Source organism: Pholcus phalangioides, unplaced genomic scaffold (assembly GCF_987345545.1).
Source record: "Pholcus phalangioides strain wild (caught in Gottingen) unplaced genomic scaffold, Ppha-v1.0 ptg000015l_1, whole genome shotgun sequence".
Classification (NCBI taxonomy): Eukaryota; Metazoa; Arthropoda; class Arachnida; order Araneae; family Pholcidae; genus Pholcus; species Pholcus phalangioides.
This window is the reverse complement of record NW_028301608.1, coordinates 107317329-107336709: the sequence shown is the minus strand read 5'-3', so window position 1 is coordinate 107336709 and position 19381 is coordinate 107317329. Positions and strand designations below refer to the sequence as shown.

The following is a 19381-nucleotide window of genomic DNA, read 5'->3' as shown; positions in this document are numbered from 1 at the left end:
CTGTCTCACAGGGTTCGCGGTTGGAGAACGACCAAAAAATTCGGAAACTTGGCGATGAAGTCAAATCATGTCTTTTCTCCTCGGACGTCGGCAAGGGATCTCCAGCCGCTTCCGCGAACTTGCGGGCCAAAGCCGCCAATTAGGATATTCGGCGCTTAATTTACAATGAACTAGGTCAATTCACGAACGAACCGATTCGAGGCTTTGGCCGGCCATGGCACAACACACATATGAAGTGAATATAAAGTGCATGGACAAAACGAAGAAAATTTGTGTAGGCTGTGCCACTGATATAAGGTCGTAAGTTTTGACGTGAATACGTTTTTTTGTTTTTTTGTACCTTGAATCGCGTGGTAGGTACTGACGTAAAGAAATTACATCATTATTATCATGTTTTGTCTTTGAAATAGATAACATAATCTACCAATGCCGTCTATTTTCGTTGTGAACTGTTCGAGATATAGCGGAAAAAAATTTGTTACGAATCAGGGCAGCGGACCTGGCACCAAGATAGGAAGAGATATTGAAACCCGAGTGATATCGTAGGATCCTTTGCAATGTGCATCTGACGATACCATTGCTTTTGATTTCAGTTGGGTACTTTCTGAAGTAGGAGAGTTTAAAGAGGTTTTTTTTTTTGACACGCACTTTTTACGAATGCTCCCAATAACCTCACATACGCCCGAGTGGCGTGGCGGTAAGATGCTCGTCCACAACCGTGAAGGTTGCTGTCACGGTCCCGGGTGTTTATAAACAATCCCTTCATTTCTAGCTACAGTGTAGAAATTTAGCGCATCGTGATTGCCCAAAATGACTGCTCTTGAAATTTCTGCGGGCGACGTTTAGCAATAGATACATTTAATTGCACTTGAATCTGACATCCACCGTTGGAGTAATGGTTATAGAACGAGATTCACGTACCGGAGGTTGTGTGTTCAATTTGGTCTGCAGCTCATTCAAATTTTTTTCCCATCTTTGCTGTCATTTACTTGATTTACTAAAAAAAATGTTTCCATTTTTGTTTCTGATTTAATCAAATGCGGTTCACGTGCACCGAAAAAAACAATAATAACGGCTCGCGAAGTGAGTGTCCCGCGAAGCTGGGACCAGCTACCATTTACTGATTCAATAAAAAAAATGATCCGATTCATTTTTCGTTAACGAACTTTGAAATTGTTTCACACAAAACTCCGCCTCTCGTGGCGTCTTGCTAGCTTTTTTGCTCGTAGTAACCAATCGCCGGCATGCTAATGCTTCCTGTGTTACTAAGGGAGTAGGGGATTGTAATTACGCGTCCGGGATCGAAGCCGAGGGAGGATATGGATAAGATATTTTCCCCTAACTAACTAGAGGCGACCACCAATAGACAGCGCCTTCATTTCCAGTCCATCTTATTAATGGCAGTGAATTGCAATATAGCGATATGGCCAGATTTGGTGTTTGGTGAAGTAGTAGTATCCTCAGATGATTTAAATGACGTATTCACGTCGAAAACACAACGACAGTAAATTCCGAAATTATACTTGGTGCCAAATTACGATGGATGCAGTCGAAACGGCTCAAAGAAAAAAATCTATACACATTCAGAAATGAAAGAATCAAAATTAACGAATGATCGAATCTAAAAAGAATTGAAAAAAACAAAAAATAACGTAGGAACAAATCAGAGTTTTTACTTTTTCACAGAGTTTTTACTTTTTCACGGAGTTTTTGCTCAACATGACGGATTTGCAGGAAACTGTGCGTCCACCTCCCAATATTTTTGTGCATGTCCAAGCGTATAACTGCACAAAAACTGAGCGTTATGTATTTGTATCGGTTCGAGATGAGAAAACTTATAGCAAATTGACCGTATCGTCATTAGAACAACTCATCTCAAGTTTTTGCAGCTTTTCAATAGAAATTCTATTGTATGTTTTTCAATGTGCTCTCCAACGACATGAACTATTCAAATCAAAATATGTTCTGATCTTCACAGAACTCGAAACTATAAATATCGTTCATTCAATTTGTCATTTTCAAGGAAAAGAATAATATCCAATTCGCGAGTCTCTTCCCATATTCCCATAAGCTTGCATGAACCACACTAACAAAACAAATTTGAAAAAATAAAAGCCACAGAAACGAAAAAACAAATTGGATAAAGTTGAAACGTAAATATCGCCCGAAACGCTTTAGAACTTTGTATAATCTTTATCTGAGAATGAATTCTAAGAATTTCTGGGAAGAAGATAGAGATCTAATTTGGAAAACGTTTCCCCACACACTCGTGGGTTTTTCTTCTCATTTTTTGATCAAAAGAAATTGATAAATGAAACAGTTCTTATTGAGAGAGAGTTAGATGCTTCACTATTACACGTGATTGGATTTATTCTTTTATAAACCGTTGATAGCGATTTACTTCGTTGTCATGACTGAATATTGCCAAGTAAATGGGGAATTAAGACGATATACAGTCAAACCTCGTTAGTGCGTCATCCGGTTAACACGTCACTCCGCTTACCAGGTCACTTTTTGGAAGTCCCAATTGTCCTCAGACAGGAATTGACACAGCTATGGCTTACTGCGTTCAACGAGTCACTCCGCTTACTAAGTCATATTTTTGCTCTCTCAAGAGTGACTCATTAACGAGGTTTGACTGTATTGCATTACTTTTTAAATTTCAGAATAATTGGGAATTTTTTTAAATATTGAAATCCAATTGATATTTCATTGTTGAAATAACCTATTTTTTGGGGATAAAAAGCCAATGATCCATCATGTACTTCATCGCCTTTTTTTTAAGCATTTCTGGGAAATTTTGAAAGGTCTCGAATGACGCACTTTAGCTGTTTGATAATTTGTTATCTTTGCAGGCCATTCAAAAACCTGCAAAAATATTAGTTTACTAATCATTGATATATATCAAGGGGGATGGTATCAAGTACGGAAAAGAACAAAACTTTTTAATGTAATTTATATATTTTATCATTCATTGAAATGAGCATTGATGATGATGAACCACACAATACAACTAATTTATGAATACTGATGTTATATGATTATTGATTTATGTGTATGATACATAAAACAAGAGATTTGCCATCAAAATTAAATGAAATTTTTAGATCGTATACTACATAATGCGAGTCAATAAAGGTAAAACAACTCACATTGACTTCTTGTATGGAAATAAAACAAAGATATTCACGTGACTTTGCAAGTATGACTCACCTGAAAAAGAGAGAGGAATAAAACGTTATAATTCAAATAGTTGAAAGAACATACATTATATATACAATGTAAAAAAAAAATTGAGAAAAATTTTGAATTGTTATGTGAACACTCTTTCGTATGATTTTTTTGCATTTTGAAGTGAAAAATGCAAATGTTTGAATTTTCATATCATGTAAGTATCGTGTTGGAGACTCCTTTGTACACTGCCTGGTCAAAACAAAATATAAAAATCACATACTGACATTTTATTGGAACATCTTAAACATAGACTACAGACGCATCTCTCATGACATTTATTTCATGAGACCATGGAATATCTCAACATTACTTTCTGTAGTTTTTAGATAGATTCTAGGAGAGATCCAAGATGAGTTCAATAACTCCTCAGATCCTCTCTGGAAATGGCTGGTCTCTCGCGGTTGGATTCACGTCGGTACTTAATAATCGACCATCTGAGTGCTCTAATTCACCCCTTTTCAACCAATTTTTCCACAGTCCACGACAAACGCATTTTGGCATCGTCATTTTACAATCTAAGCTCTGGAATGCTGAACTAACAGACACTTTACATTGCCGTAAGCCGTCCAGAATATGAAAAACCTCGGCTCATTATTCCTCCTCAGGCTTTCGTTGTAGAATACTTATATATTGTGATTGTACCATTTGTGTGCGTGCGTGTGTGTGTGGCCTAGCAGTGCACATTAACTGCGATTACCTTCTCTTTTCATAGTCTAACACTTAGAAGTACGGTGAAACTACTTCAATATAACGTTACTCTGCAGACCAAGAAGAAATGTCATTGGGGCAGGTGGGGGCACGGTTATCTTTAAAGAGAGGTAGGATTACCATTAGGGCAAAAGAAAAAAATATGCTGTTGGCAATCTTTTCTGAATTGACATCGTTAATAACACCATAAAATGCATTATATGGTGCATAAGTATTTATTCTCGGCAAAATAATATATATGCGAGCCATTTCATTGATTTGAAAACGTGACGCGTGCCATTTAATTGAAAGTGATCTGGAACAGCGCCGCAGGTTATTTAAGTGATGTTTGCATGTGCCCTTGTCACTCAAATGATCTGAGAATGTGTCGCGGTAATATGTAATTATGCCGTCAGTCGCCCAAGTGATCTTTCAATAGGCCATGGATCACTCATCTGGTCAAAGATCTGAGACTGTGCCGCGGTTATCTGAAAATGTATCGCAGGCCACTCAAGTAATCTGTAAATTTGCTACGGGCCGCTTGAGTGATCTGTAACAGTGTCGCGGGTCACTCAAGTGATCTGGAAATGTGCCGCGGGTTGCTTATGAGCTCCGAAACTGTGCCGAACGCTACGTAAGTGATATGGATTTATGCCGCCGGGCATTGAGTGATCTGAGAGTATGACACAGCAGCTCAAGTTATGTAGAACTGCACCGCACACTTGAGTGAGCTAGAAATATGGAACTTATTACGTATTTACAGAATTGATTTTGACGTCGCGGGTCACCACATCAGTTTACTCTAAGGGTGACGCTTAGCCTGCGGGCCATAGGTTGCGCATGTATATCGCTATATATAAAGTATTATTATAGCGAGGCTCCAATGTTATTCGCACTGAAAATTATGATACGGACAATCACATCTACTGCGAACGACACCTACGAACGAATTATAATAACACCGAGATTATCTATTATAAAGGAAACTATATCAAAAACGAAACACGGACTGTCATAGATAGGCATGAAAACATGTCAAAATCTCGTTATACATTCATATTGTATACACGTAACTTGAAGTATTCATTTCAAAAACTATTTCTCTCTTCCTCGTACACTATGACTCGCCCATCCAAGTATCATCATCTCCTCTTTTTAAAAAAGATTCGTATATAAATAAGTAAGCGTTATATCTAAGGAAAAAGTTTGTCTTTTCTTGGTCCTTCAAAGTTTCGTTAGAACTTTTCTTTCCCGCGCATCGCCTTTCGGAGAGTGTGTGTTAAGGAATACATTTTATCTCTTCTCTCCGAGACAGAAATGTATGCAGCACTTTCTCACATTTATTCACGCCCAAAGAGATATGGATAGAGAAGAACAAGAAAAATATTTTTCAGCTTGACAGGAACGGAATTTTTCTTTTTCAATCGAAGTTCTTCCCGCGAAGAATGAAATCAATGAACGGGGGTCTTGTTTGGAGAATATTATATGAATATGCTAATCCGTGAAAACATGCGTGGATGTATCCTTATCAACGTTTTCAATCGAGATCTCTTCCTACTATCTTTGTTTAGGAGAATTGTTGAAATTCTAGAAATGTAGGACGGATATTTGGTTTTGTATCGACAGTATTGTGTGAAAACGTGATTAAATATAAAGGATTGGATGCCCTTAGTTATCTTATTTATACCCGAGAAAAAAAGGGAGATGACTCGACAGCTACTGAAGATGATGTCAAGTAAGTAATTTGAGGTTTTTGTTTCTTATCGCAATAATTCAAAGCCATTTGTTCAACTAGTAATCATTTATTTTGGAAGCAATCGTAGAATTTTTCTATTTCGTTCAGACACTTCGTATAATAAAATGAAGAGGCAAAAAAACTGGTACCGGCATGCGTATGCAAATAAAGAGATATGGAACCAATCAGAGTACGGCGCTGCGGTCGGCAACGCCTATATAACACAACAAGTGTCTGGCATAGTTGTTAGATCTTTTACTGCTGCTACAATGGCAGGTTATCGAGATTTAAGTGAGTTTGAACGTGGTGTTATAGTCGTCGCACGAGAGATGGGACATAGCATCTCCGAGGTAGCGATGAAATTTGGATTTTCACGTACGACCATTTCACGAGTGTACCGTGAATATCGGGAATCCGGTAAAAAATTAAATCTACGACATCGCTGCGGCCGGAAAAAGATCATGCAAGAACGGGACTGACGAGAACCATTAAACGTGACAGACGAGAATCATTAAACGTGACAGACGAGAATCATTAAACGTGACAGACGTGCAACCCTTCCGAAAATTGCTGCAGATTTCAATGCTGGGCCATCAACAAGTGTCAGCGTGCGAACCATTCAACGAAACATCATCGATATGGGCTTTCGGAGCCGAAGGCCCACTCGTGTACCCTTGATGACTGCACGACACAAAGCTTTACGCCTCGCCTGGGCCAGACAACACCGACATTGGACTGTTGAGGACTGGAAACACGTTGCCTGGTCTGACGAGTCTCGGTTCCAATTGCTTCGAGCTGATGGACATGTACGGGTATGGAGACAACCTCATGAATCCATGGACCTTACATGTCAACAGGGGACTGTGCAAGCTGGTGGAGGCTCTGTGATTGTATGGGGCGTGTGCAGTTGGCGTGATATGGGACTCCTGATACGTGTACATATATTGTTTTTTGGAAAAATGCATTTTTACTTTTTTAAGCAAAAACTAAGAAGTATTTTTTTTTCTTTCGTGAACACCATTAAGAGATGTACTATTTCACTGGGAATGAGGTTTTCCGTTTTTCAGAGAACAGCCCAGTTTCAGTATATGATTTCATTTTAAATGCTGCTGTGGTGGTCGAGTGGCTATAGTGACGGACTCGCGATGCGAGGATCCGGGTTCGAACCCCACAGTGGTGGTCGGCTGAAGTTGGTTTTCTGTGGTTCCCAACTTCAAGGCGCAAATGCGAGCCGATCTCCCCGTTAAAAAGTCTCGCCACAGAGAGCAACAGTCCTACAACGATAAATCATTCAATCATAACACTTCACTCATAGTTAGAAAAACTGGTGGCAGATGGCAGCACTACAAATAACAAGCATTACAGAGAAACAAAAAACTTCACGTCAGGTTTCACTAAACGTACACGCACATTCCCCCATGTACCGATTCGTTGGGGGTTCCGTGGGGGGGGGGGTGTAGCAGTAGTAGGTAGGGCCTCCAAAAAATGGCTCGGGGATCCATGATGTTCTTAAGTCAGCCACCTCGTTGGGCAATTTGCCTGTTGTGGCGTTGTATTTGTTTTTGTAAAATCGGTTGCAGTATATGGGTGCCCATGACTGTTATCATAAACTACGAGTTCCGATGTGATCACATTAAGCGGCATGCAGGTGCACTGTATTTGGGCTTATCATTTATAATATGAAAGCATTTTAGAAAGGCGAATATCTCGTCAATGCTGGTAAGATGGCTAAACCCGTTGAATATTGACATTGTTTTAGTAAAATGATGTAAGTGTAAGAATGCATTTCTCTCTACGAACTTCTCGAAAATGCAGCCGTCACTAAACATTTCACTGCGCGTATATTCAAATTTATTAATCAGATATTTCCCAAATTTCTCAATCTAGGCCTCGTCAAGATAACTTCCATTAACCCAATATTGAACGGGCTATTCGGCTGGTTACGATATCACTGATGTCTGAGAATTTGTCGTTGAAATTTTCTCAATACACGCCGTGCTTATAACTATTCAGAATCTGATACTTGGCTGCGGATCGATTATTGGGTCGAATGAATTGAGGCTAAGAATGATAATTTTACGAGATTTTGACGTTGGGATAGAAAATTGCTAATGAAGACACTAACAATTTATTTTCATGCTGTCACATATAATCGGCAAACTCAAACTATTAATTATAAGAGAGGTTGCGGGTTATCATACTCCCAATGCCAGTGTTTTACAAACACTTGTGAAAAACTGAAGTGTTAACTATGTCCGAAATAAGGCTTTCCCCATAGGCATAATCACTGCATTATTTCAAAATGTAACAGGAGACTTTTCTCTATCTCTCCATTTTTCTTTGTCTACGAAGTATTGGCGAGTTTTCATTCCCCCAAAATGTTGATAAATGACTATATTGCCATCAATCATCCAGATGGTGGTTGTGGTTTCAGCCTTTGTCAAGGGGAGTGGATAACCTTCTCCCCTTTCATACAACACAAGTGGGTTTCAGTCCGATTTGCCTGAAAGTAAAATACGGAATTACTTGGACCATACCAAACCAACCGAGAAAAGTTCTGGCTTATTTGTAATGTCAGACTCTGTTTCTGTGCAAGGGCTACTACTTTAACGCACACACCAATTCCGGTCTTATCGGCATACGACAATTTACTATCATTGGAGTCGGGTGAGAAATGATGGCACCTTCTATCGGTGGTCGCCCCAGTCTCGGTAGGTAAAGAGTTTACTTTCAATGTTTTTCCCCGGTTTCAATCCGTGGACCCTGACGGTCAACTTTATCGCAGAAGACGGACATCTTACCACCGCACCACTCAGCCAAAATTTGTGCAAGGGCTTTTCTGTCCCGAGCCATTGACCCCTTCAAGTACAGGTTTTTGGTAATAAATTCGGACGATGTGTATTTGAAGTATCGGTGGTAAGTTGAAAAACACTGGTTTCTTTGTTCCTATGCCTAGACCTGCGCACCGTCTAATAAGTAGAGTTCTCAACTCCCAGTTTTATGGTAACCATGTTAGATATGGGCTACGATCTTTCTACGTACAAACATTTGGCGATTTTTAGAATTTTAAGCCAACGCCAATCCAGGGGCTGCAAAACCAACATTTGGGAGAAATAGAATTTAAAAAAAAAACTTTACCCATTAAGGACGTTGGTGCACGCAAATTTCCCAAAAAACAAATTTCGATTTTTTTTCAATTTTCAAATGCTGTGAAATTTTCTGCGTCTTTGTGTGTTCAAGTTTTACTTCTACCTGTACCAGAACTATTTTCAAAATAGTTTAATATAAACTGCTGGGAAAGCATTATATATATTCTAATGTTTCCCACTAAATACTATTTTTCAAAAACGAAGTTTTTTGTTAGATAAAGAACATTTTGTCGAAAACCACTCATTCAAATGTCTTGAAACTCGGTGTGTCCCTCAACACTATGGTGTTACATACTTTAACTAGGGAATTTTTTTTATTAAATGGCATAAAATTCGAAGTTAAAATTCGAGGGGAAAAACAACCAACAATTAAAATCCTAAATGCTGGCGTTAAATTGCATAAAAATATCCAACTTATTTGGGGAAAAAATCGCGTGCCTTAAGTGCATATAAAATTTTTAAATGTTCCTTAAAGGAAGGAGATTTTTCCCAAAGGAAAGCATGGGAAGCCAAGATCGTGCAACAACCCTCTTAAAAATTGTTGTGCAATTATTAATAACATACATAAGCAAAAAATAAAACAAAAAAAAGCAATGATAAGTTGATCGTCAATCGCGCCAAATAGTCTTCTTCTGAAGACAATATCCTGTGGTTAAGGTCTAGTGTTCCTATGTTAGATATGGGAAGGGGCGGGTGGCAGTATATATATATATATATAGTAGATTTCTCTTTCATCTCTTAATACTCTCTCTCCCATACACTCCTCTCTATTTCTTCTTTGCGCTCTGTCTTATAAATCTATTGTCGAAAATGATATTGTGTGGGAGAGTATAGAAACAACGGGAAGGGAACAGAGCAACTTCATAGCTTCATAGCAACTATGAGCAAGTGCATAGGCTACGAAAAAAAACTTCGCGAAGAAACCAGGGAGAGCTTGAATGAATTCCTTTCAATTGCATTAGGACGAGATACCTCGTCTCTGTTCGTTAAATATTTAAAACACCACTATGACATGGTCGTACCATCGTTGAGGTCTGATTGCGCGAAATGTTTAGGGGCCATTCTGTGCAATTAATTGCGGAATTACCAGAGATTCGCTAAACTTTGAAGGTCGCGGTAACCTTTACAACTTTAAATGTCTCGCCGCAATCTGCCCGATCTCAAGTCACTTCAGTAGCACCCTAAATGTCTATACCAATGGATTGGACAGGATGTTCTGTCTTGATCTGTCATAATTCGAACCGTTTTTTTACCTCTTCACGATCACGGACGTAATATGACGTCCAAACACCAGTGGAACACAAACAAGTTCTCTGTGCTTTCTTTCTATTTCCTTCACATGAAACTTTATAGTAATCCTATCTCTACGGAAGTTGCTCTTTCTTTCTCTTCTTTGCCTCTATACTCCTGTCAACAGAAGGAAAAATGCGTTGAAAAAAGAACGACACTGAAAAAAAGTGTCTGTTAAGAGCCGTTGTAGAGGTTCCACTGCATATTGAGGACAATTTAGGATAGTGGAATTCATTTACGTGTGTAATGAGTTTAAATACCCTGGTTTAGAAAATTTGAGCTCATTATATAGCTCAATTAGTTAAGTGATTTTATAGCACAACGAAGTCAATTAAAAAAATTAACATTTCAAACTATAATTCAAATTTAATTATGTATCCTAAACTTAATGAAATATCAATTCAGTACTAAAATATTTAATTAAATATGCATCAACTATTCAAGAGAGAAACACTGACCTAATTTAATGAATATTTCACAACAATTCTAAAATTAAGAGTTCTAATGTAATTAAATATGGAAATTTACTATCAAAAAAAAATCAATGATACAGTTTCAGGACAATTGATTCATCATTTATTAAATGATACATCGAAAAAATATTCCAAATATCTTAAAATATTCCGAATAATTTTCCAATACATTAATTTTATTAACTTCTGCAACCGAACATAAGTTTTTGTAATAAATATTCTTCTTTTTTTTCTCTTCCGAGGCAATAAATCTCAAAAGAATGTTATTAAAAGAGATTTTAAATTTGGAGGAAATATATATAGATCGAAAAAAAAAATCAATTTTTCTCAAGGGAAATTACATTGTATTGGATTATTTTGGCTAATTCCCTTCACTGAATTCGAGGCTAAATTGCTAGAATAATAGAAGGAAAAACGAAAAGAAAGAAAAAAAAATATTATTTCGACCTCAGAATCGTGAAACCCAAATTAAAATTGAGTTAAATGCAGTAACCGAGAGGCACAGTGATATTAGTATTTTGTGTTGGGATTTTTCGGTCTAAAGCTAATTAAAAGACGTTAAGCTCCTTTATTCCTAATCGAATTAAAAATCATCTATTTTCGATTCATCCATTTTCGAAGAAATTAAAGTTCAGACTGATTATAATTTAGCTGTTGCTGCTTTTGTTAAGCTCAGAGGAACTTTTGGATAGGATTAGAATATATATCTTTATTTTTTCCCCGAATTCCACAGATATTTGTCACTATAGCCGTAATAAGTTTACGGATTTGAATATTATTATTATTTTTTGAATGATAAAGCAATATTTAGAGGAAAAGTCAATTTTTGATTTTTTTTTTTTAGATATTTTTATTTAGCATCTTATAAAAATATCGACTGAATTTTTTTCCCCATCTTCAGGCGAATATATCTGTATTCTAACGACGCTCGTTATAATGACCATGCGTTATTGCGACCGTTATGATAAGCCTTATTCTTTTCCTATTCATCGCGTTATTTTTCATAAAGTAAACCGTTACGCGCGGTAAATTTGATAAATCTGGTAACTATGCATAACCGCCGAGCATTTCGGTGTTTTGAGATGGGGGGGGGGGGTGCCCTGCACTCAAAGCCCCATCTTCGGCTGTCTTCGAGCCCCACCTAGGAGAGGGAGAGAGTGGTATTTGGGCGTCTTCTCCGGAGGGCACCTCAAGACACCTCTCGGCTCTCGTCGAGCCCTTTATTTTGAGCATTTTGATAAATTTTTCTGTACAGAGTGATTCACAACTCAACGTACAAGCTTTTAGGGGAGCAAACAGAATCACCATAACTGTGGATGGTAAGAACTTGGAGCACTTGTGAAACTTAACGTGTACATGTACTGTCCGCGTGTAAAGTATAGCTAAACAAAGAGTTTTTCCATCCATTATTGGCTTGTCATTTCTGCATCTTCGTTTATTATCCAGCTGATCAGGTTGTTGCTTCCGGTCATACATTCCTATGTGATTCAGTTTTGTGTATTTGTGTTTCCTACCCCCCCCCCCTAAAAGTTTGTACGTTGAATTTTAAATCTCCCCTGTATTTATCACTTTTACCGGCGATTACGCATAATACCCAACTATCGCGTCGTTGCTGAACATGACAAATCGTACTAAATAATTTCTTGACATGATGATTCATGTATGTATTGTATCATTATATGCATCACAGTTACTGGACTCATTTAGCCCTACAAAGATTATTCAACACAATACCACGTCTTAACTCAGCTTTGAACGGCTGTTTCGCAAATAAATTTACAAAATCAGTGCTTTTCGAAAATTGTGTTTGACTTTGCCACTTAATATTAGAGAATTCCGAACATTGGTGCGTGAACGTAAAATCTATATACAGGGTGTTTATAAAATAAGTTCGACGATATACGAGCACCCATTGGCATCAAAAATCGACTTATGCGAATTGAATTCCAAATATTTCCGAGTACGTGCTCAAGAATGAGAAGGAACACAAAACTCTAGCTCTCGCTTATACGGTTACAGCATCAGAATTTCGAGAAATTCAAATGAAAACACTTTTATGCATTTCAAAATGATCGGGGCACTAAAACATTACCAATGGATTAAAACGATACCCGCAGTGCCATAAACTCCGGCGTATGACTGCACGGACATGGAATATCTCACCAAGGTGTTCGTGCGCTAACCGCTCGCTCGGGGAATTCCTGCAGATTTGCGGACGTCCCAGACACAGCTGTTACAACATCATACTTCCATTTTATCTTGAATATCGATTGAATTGGTTATTGTCCACGGATTTTTTTTTTTTTTTTTTTCATAAACAGTTTCTTTTTCTGAACTATTGGCTACATGAAATATATTATTTTCATGTAATTTTCACACCTCTTAACGGCCATCATTTAAATAATTATAATATTCGAAGATTACTTCGACAGATATTTTTATTCTCAGACACCTCGGAGAGAAATATCATCTTTACAACTTTCATGTACTTCTTGACAATTCGACTGCATGCCACTGCTGGACAAATCCTCAAAAATTTTCACGCCCGACCAAGCATGTAACTCAAAATAATAGATGCATGAAACAATTTTTTACATGCTCGAAAAATATTATCACTGGATTTACTTAATTGAAAAAATATTTTAAAACAAACTGATTTATTTGCATGAAAAAAGACATAATATAATATCGATATAAGATGTCAAAAATGATATAATTTTTAAAAAATAAAAAATACGATAATTTAAAACTAAGGGGCCGTTCAAGTATTACGTCATCATCGATGGGGGGGGGGTTGCGATTTGCTGACTTTTGATGACAAGGGGGGGGGAGTTGGATAATGCTTACGTCATCAACCACCCTTTTATGAAAATATGAGTTAGGACTCAGAGGGGCAGAGCTGATGACGAAATTTTGCTGACAAGGGGGGGGGAGGGGGTCAGCGTTTTGCTGACTTTTGCTGACAAGGGGGGAAGGGGGTCAAAAATGGCTAAAAATTTGCTTACGTAATACTTGAACGGCCCCTAATGTGATAACTAGGGTGAGATTTTTATGCCGAAAATATGTCATTTTTTCATTAAAAAATATGACGTGGCATAAAAATCCAAGCTCTAGTGATCACCCATCGGAAATTTAAAATTAGTCGAACCGCTAGTTATATTTTTTCTCGCTGTTAGCGTCAAAAAGTCACCAAGTTACAGGTGTTTATGGAACCATACAACCCGATGGAGCCGATTTAGGGTGAGACCAAATTTGAGCGTGGCCAGATCATGGTATTTGGAAACACGAGGGCGGTATAAAAAGCTATTTTTTTATTTTAATTACCATACAACCCCTTGCAACATGAATCTTATGTCTGAGTAATACACGTTATTTAGATATTTTTCGTAATTTGAAGTATGCCTCTAGAATCAATGGTTCGCCAGTAAAATGCCATACGCCGTTACCAATACACCCTGCATATGGAAGAACGCATAAAAAATATCACGTCAATTACTTTTGAGGGCTAAAAACGCGAAAATTAAGTGCATGTGGGAGTAAAGATGGAAAAGGTACCAACATTTTTGAAAATTTAAAATAAATATTTCTTTTTGTGAAACATTCAATACGAGATTTATTATATATCCTAAAAGTTATTTAGAGTTTTTTAAACTATTAAGTGTGGGAATTTTGTTGTTGTTGTTGTTGTTATCTTCAATATTCCAGTCACGCAATCAGCCAATGGTAAATGACCAATTCAATAATATCGATCCTCTCACCATAAAACCAATATTTGAGAGAAATTACCATCATTTTCATGATTATTCAGGGCAAGCCAAACACAGAAATAACAACTTTTACCCAAGGACAAAGAAAAAAATTTTTTTTCTGTTGCATAAGTACTATGATACAACAGTAATCAGGAAATACGTACCTAATAGCATAACTAAGAGCAATGTTATTGAAATTTTCTTGATTCTCTGATTGCTTTTATTGACGTTCAAAAAAATTAAATTCCGAACACATGATGGAAAAAAATCAACGAACACATCGTTGCATAATGAGATTTTTTTTCCCCCAGAATAGTCAAATTTCAGAAGTCAAATTACTCTTGTGTTTCCTATTAAATGGAATTTATACTACAAAATTTGCCGGAATTCACTATAAAATAATGACCCAGTCCGGATGTATTTCCCGAGAATAGCTGCGTTGTCGAGACAACAGTGAGGCTTTCTGTTCCATTTCCGACTTTAACGACCATCTCTGGACAACGTCCATTTTACGGCGGCACGGAGAAAACCTCCAACTTTGTTGCCAGCATCGAAAATCGTACGTTGAAAGCGAAAAAGGATCAAAATGAGCACTTTTGAAGAAACTTCTTTTGCCGGATTGTTTCTTCCCGGTTGAAAAAAATAAGCCGTATCTTTTGTGCTGTTTCTCAAGATATAACGAAGATAATAAAACCAGGACTTTAAACCAGGAAAAAGAGGAGAAGCTAGGATAGGAGTTAGTTCATTTCCCCAATTTTTATTGGTTGTTCGTGGGGACTGAAATATCTTTTATTTCGATACAAGTTCCTTTTTTTTTTTTTTTGCTTTTTCTATAACGAATTCTGGACAATTCTGGGGAAGGTGGAATATTTTTGTTACCCCTGTATTTTGGTGCCTATCGTTTCATCGAAAAAAACGGGACTCTTGTCCCGTTATTTATTTGGATTTTATTATATTGTTCTTGAGGTATATATAACAGTGTTCTTTAACCTTTTTACAGCTGGGGACCGGTGAAAGTAGTTTAACATTCTCGCGGACCGGAAGAAATGTGAGAAATAATTTACGGACCGGGGAAAAAAAGGACGAATAAGAAAAATAATTTTCGGACGAGCGAGAAACGGGAGGAAATAATTCCCAGTTCGTCAAAAATTTAATAAATGGAAAGAATAATTTGTTGTGTGACGGCTAGAGAAAATAAATGGAAGTAATAATTTCTGGATCACACAGAAAAAAAAGTGGGGAAAATCATTTAAACATCCACAAAAAAGTTAGTGAATAGGAGAAATAGTTTGCGGACTAAAATGAATAAATGCGAGAAGTAATTTGCGGACTAAAATGAATAAATGAGAGAAGCAATGTCAGAAGTGGCAAAAGAAACTAAATAGGGGAAATAATTTTAGAACGACAAAAACACATGAGAAATTATTTGTGGACCAGCAAAAATAAATAAATGAGAGAGATAATTTGAGGGCAGGCAAAATTAATACATCGGAGATATAGTTTGCGGACAAAAAATTAATAAATATAATTCGCACACTCTACTGACAGTTAAGACAGAAATAAAATCTAATATTGAAGATGCATAACATTTAATTAAATTTGAAATTATGTAGCTTATTAGTCGGAATGTTTTGCGGACCGGCAAGAAATGCTCACGGATCATTGGTTGAAGAGCACTGGGATATATATCCAACTCGGGGTGTTGCTAAAATAATGTAGCAAACCTCAAAGGCGATACCTTGAACAAGCATTTTTTTTTTCCGCCATCGAAACGGAAACACTGTGATGGCATATTAACGACACTAATTTTGGTCACGACGCGAGTCACGTACTCAGAGCACCTGAGATGTCCTCGAAAAAATAAAATACAGTAAAACCTGTCTATGGTTCACGGATAGCGTGCGGAACCTTTATCTTGAAAAGAAAAGAGCATTCAGAGAGTATAAAAGTGGACGAGGTGACCTATCATTGTTTACTGATAAAAGAAGACTGTTGAAGAAAGCGATAAGGGATAGTAAAAAGCAAGTTGAATCTAGGTTGGCAGATAACATTGGCTCTGACCCAAAATCATTTTTTCGATACGTCAATAATGGATGTAAGGGGACAGTTGGCCCCCTCTCGATAGGAGGCTCAAAAGTAGAGAGCAATGTAGGCATGTGTAGTGCTTTCAATGACTTTTTCGCGTCGGTTTTTAATGGAGATAATGATATTCGATATACGGGTGTTGCATGGGGTAATAAAACGCTCAACGATATTCAAGTGGAAGACGTGGAGGTCCTAAATCTTCTAAGAAATGTATGTACAAGCAAAGCACCAGGACCAGATGATATCTATCCCAGGGTTCTCAGGGAAGGTGCTAATGAATTGTTGGGGCCAGTCGCACAGATATACAGGAGTAGTGTTGCTGAGGGTATCGTCCCGAGAGATTGGAAACTGGCTAACGTTGTTCCTATATTTAAGAAGGGTAGTAGAGAAGTGGTGTCTAATTATCGTCCAGTGAGTTTGACGAGCTCCCTCTCGAAAATTTTGGAAATTATCATCAAAAGGCAGTTTGTGAAGTGGATAGACGAGAATAATGTATTGTCGGATAATCAGCATGGGTTCAGGAAGGGGAAGTCATGTGTAACTAACCTCCTTTGCTTCTATGATTACGTGACTAAGGCTTTGGGTAAGAGCAAAAATGTCGACGTTGTTTACCTTGATTTCCAGAAGGCATTAGATCGGGTCCAACATGGCAAACTCTTGAAGCGTTTACACGAGATTGGAATAGGGGGCAACTTGCTGAATTGGATAGAATCGTGGTTAAGAGATAGGTCGCAACGAGTTATGGTGAACGGGGAATTCTCTGGTTGGACAGACGTCACAAGTGGAGTTCCTCAGGGAAGTGTCCTTGGCCCCATACTTTTTTCACTTTTTATCGATAAACTCGATCAGGGTATCGATGGAATTACTAGCAAATTCGCAGATGATGTGAAGCTAATGGGGGTAATCGGGAATGAAAGCGATAGGGAGTTGCTCCAGACCAACTTAAACAAGGTTGCAGCATGGGCAAATGAATGGAGCATGACGTTTAGCGTGGATAAGTGCATGGTCGCTCATTTTGGTTCGAACAACCCACGGTTCTTTTACGAGTTGAATGGTGTCACTATCCCGGATGCAACTAGAGTCACCGATTTGGGAATTCTCATTGACGAGCGACTTAAGTTTTCTGAACATTGTTCAGCGGTTGTCAAAAAATCGAATAGAATGCTTGGTCTCATTTTCAAAAAGGTCTCTTCGCGTTCTCCTAAAGTCATTCTTCCGCTTTTTCGAGGCTTAGTTCGTCCTGGACTGGAGTATGCTGTAAGGTTTTGGAGACCATACCTACAGAGGGACATAGACTTGGTTGAAGGGGTGCAGAGAAGAGCTACGCGTGTCCTTATTGGCACACAGGGCTTGAGTTATGAAGAAAGACTTAATTTTTTGAATATGTTTACATTGGATGAACGCAGGTGTCGAGGAGATATGATCGAAGTGTTCAAAATTTTCAATGGGATGGATAGGATGGACCATGAACTTTTAGTACACCGCCAATCGACTGCTTTTACAAGGGGACACCAGTATCGATTGGTGAGGGACAATGCAAGGTTATGGTGTCGCAGGGAATTTTTCTCCAATAGGGTTGTTAATAAATGGAATAGCTTACCCCCGGAGGTAGTAAATTGTAACACAATTGACACGTTTAAAAAGAAATACGATAAACATGTTGGGGTAAATCGGGAAGCTATCCATTCTTAGAATAAGACAACCATAAGTATGCTTTATGGGCATTGTATAATATTTTATCACGTGTATATATTGTTTATAACTTGTGTTAATTGCATTTTTAATTGGGTTGCTGTATTTTTGAAACATATGACAACCATATTTGTATGGGCATCTCTTTATCAGCCACCTCGTTGGGCATTTTGCCTGTTGTGGTGTTGTATTTGTATTTGTATTTGTATAAGTTCGACACCGACGATTCCATTAAAATGTGACCAAGTTAAAGAGGTGTCAAGAAATAGAAGTAAACGCCAAAGTAAGAGAGGTGACTTATCAGCGATCATGACATTCACTGGAAGTTAGGAATGTGACTGAGCAGCTGACAAGAGCGGCGTACACAATGTAAATGTTAAGTATCTTCTAAATGAAAAAAAAATCATCATCATGTATTAGTATAGTACCATTAAAACAAATTGGGTCTAATAGACATCAGTCCTCGAATCCAAATTTTCAAGCGCGCAATCTGACGTGCGTTCATGATTTTACAAATGTTCACTGACTTTTGGATCACCCGGTGTATACATCGGCCCATGTTGCTGTCTTCAGTATAAGACATATGCTACCTCGTAATGATCAATAACATAAACGTATGGTAAGACACAGGAATAAAATACAGCCTTTTTTATTTTCTTATACGATATCCGAGCAAACAAAAATCATTTCACTTTCCTCTATTGTACAAAGAAATCCATATCTCTTCGTAACATTGTTACTCGTCGTATCTTAACTCTCATGTTTTCAACATGTAATGTGTATCCTTTGGCTCAAGTGCTGGCATCCAGGATAAGTGGAGGAGAGACAGAGTTATAGTTTCTTTGCGTTTCCGGAATACAAATTCAAGGCAGTACTTTTTCCCCCGCGATGACATCCAGGAACTTTTATTTATCCTGAATATATAGTCTTTTCTCTAGAGAGAGCTAGTCTTTGCTCATTGAGACTAAGGCAAAAAAGACCTATACTCATACTTTTGGTCTTTCATATATAACCATACGTCCTTTAGATCTCCAATTACAGATACAATTACATGTTCGCAATTGAATGAATATACGTGAAGATTAAGGTCAAAGAGAATTCTGAACTTGAATGGTTTTGTCTGTCCTTTCTCACTTATCGCGGAAGGGGAAGACGTACGTCTGCTTAACCTCAGAAGATGCTTGCCACAGATGTGGGCGAAACGTTAGGAAGAAAATGTCCCAGACCACGGCCTGATAGCCCGGAAACCGCTTGCAAGTTATTAAATGGTTTTTTTTTTTTTAAATT

The 19381-nt window shown here is 37.7% G+C and overlaps 1 protein-coding gene and 1 pseudogene across 3 annotated transcripts in view; both read right to left on the bottom strand.

The window, feature by feature from the left end:
• LOC149077314 (TGF-beta receptor type-1-like) overlaps positions 1–19381 on the bottom strand; it is a 569773-nt gene that overhangs the window by 403315 nt on the left and 147077 nt on the right. The window lies entirely within an intron of this gene.
• LOC149077315 (U6atac minor spliceosomal RNA) lies at positions 8030–8136 on the bottom strand (annotated as a pseudogene).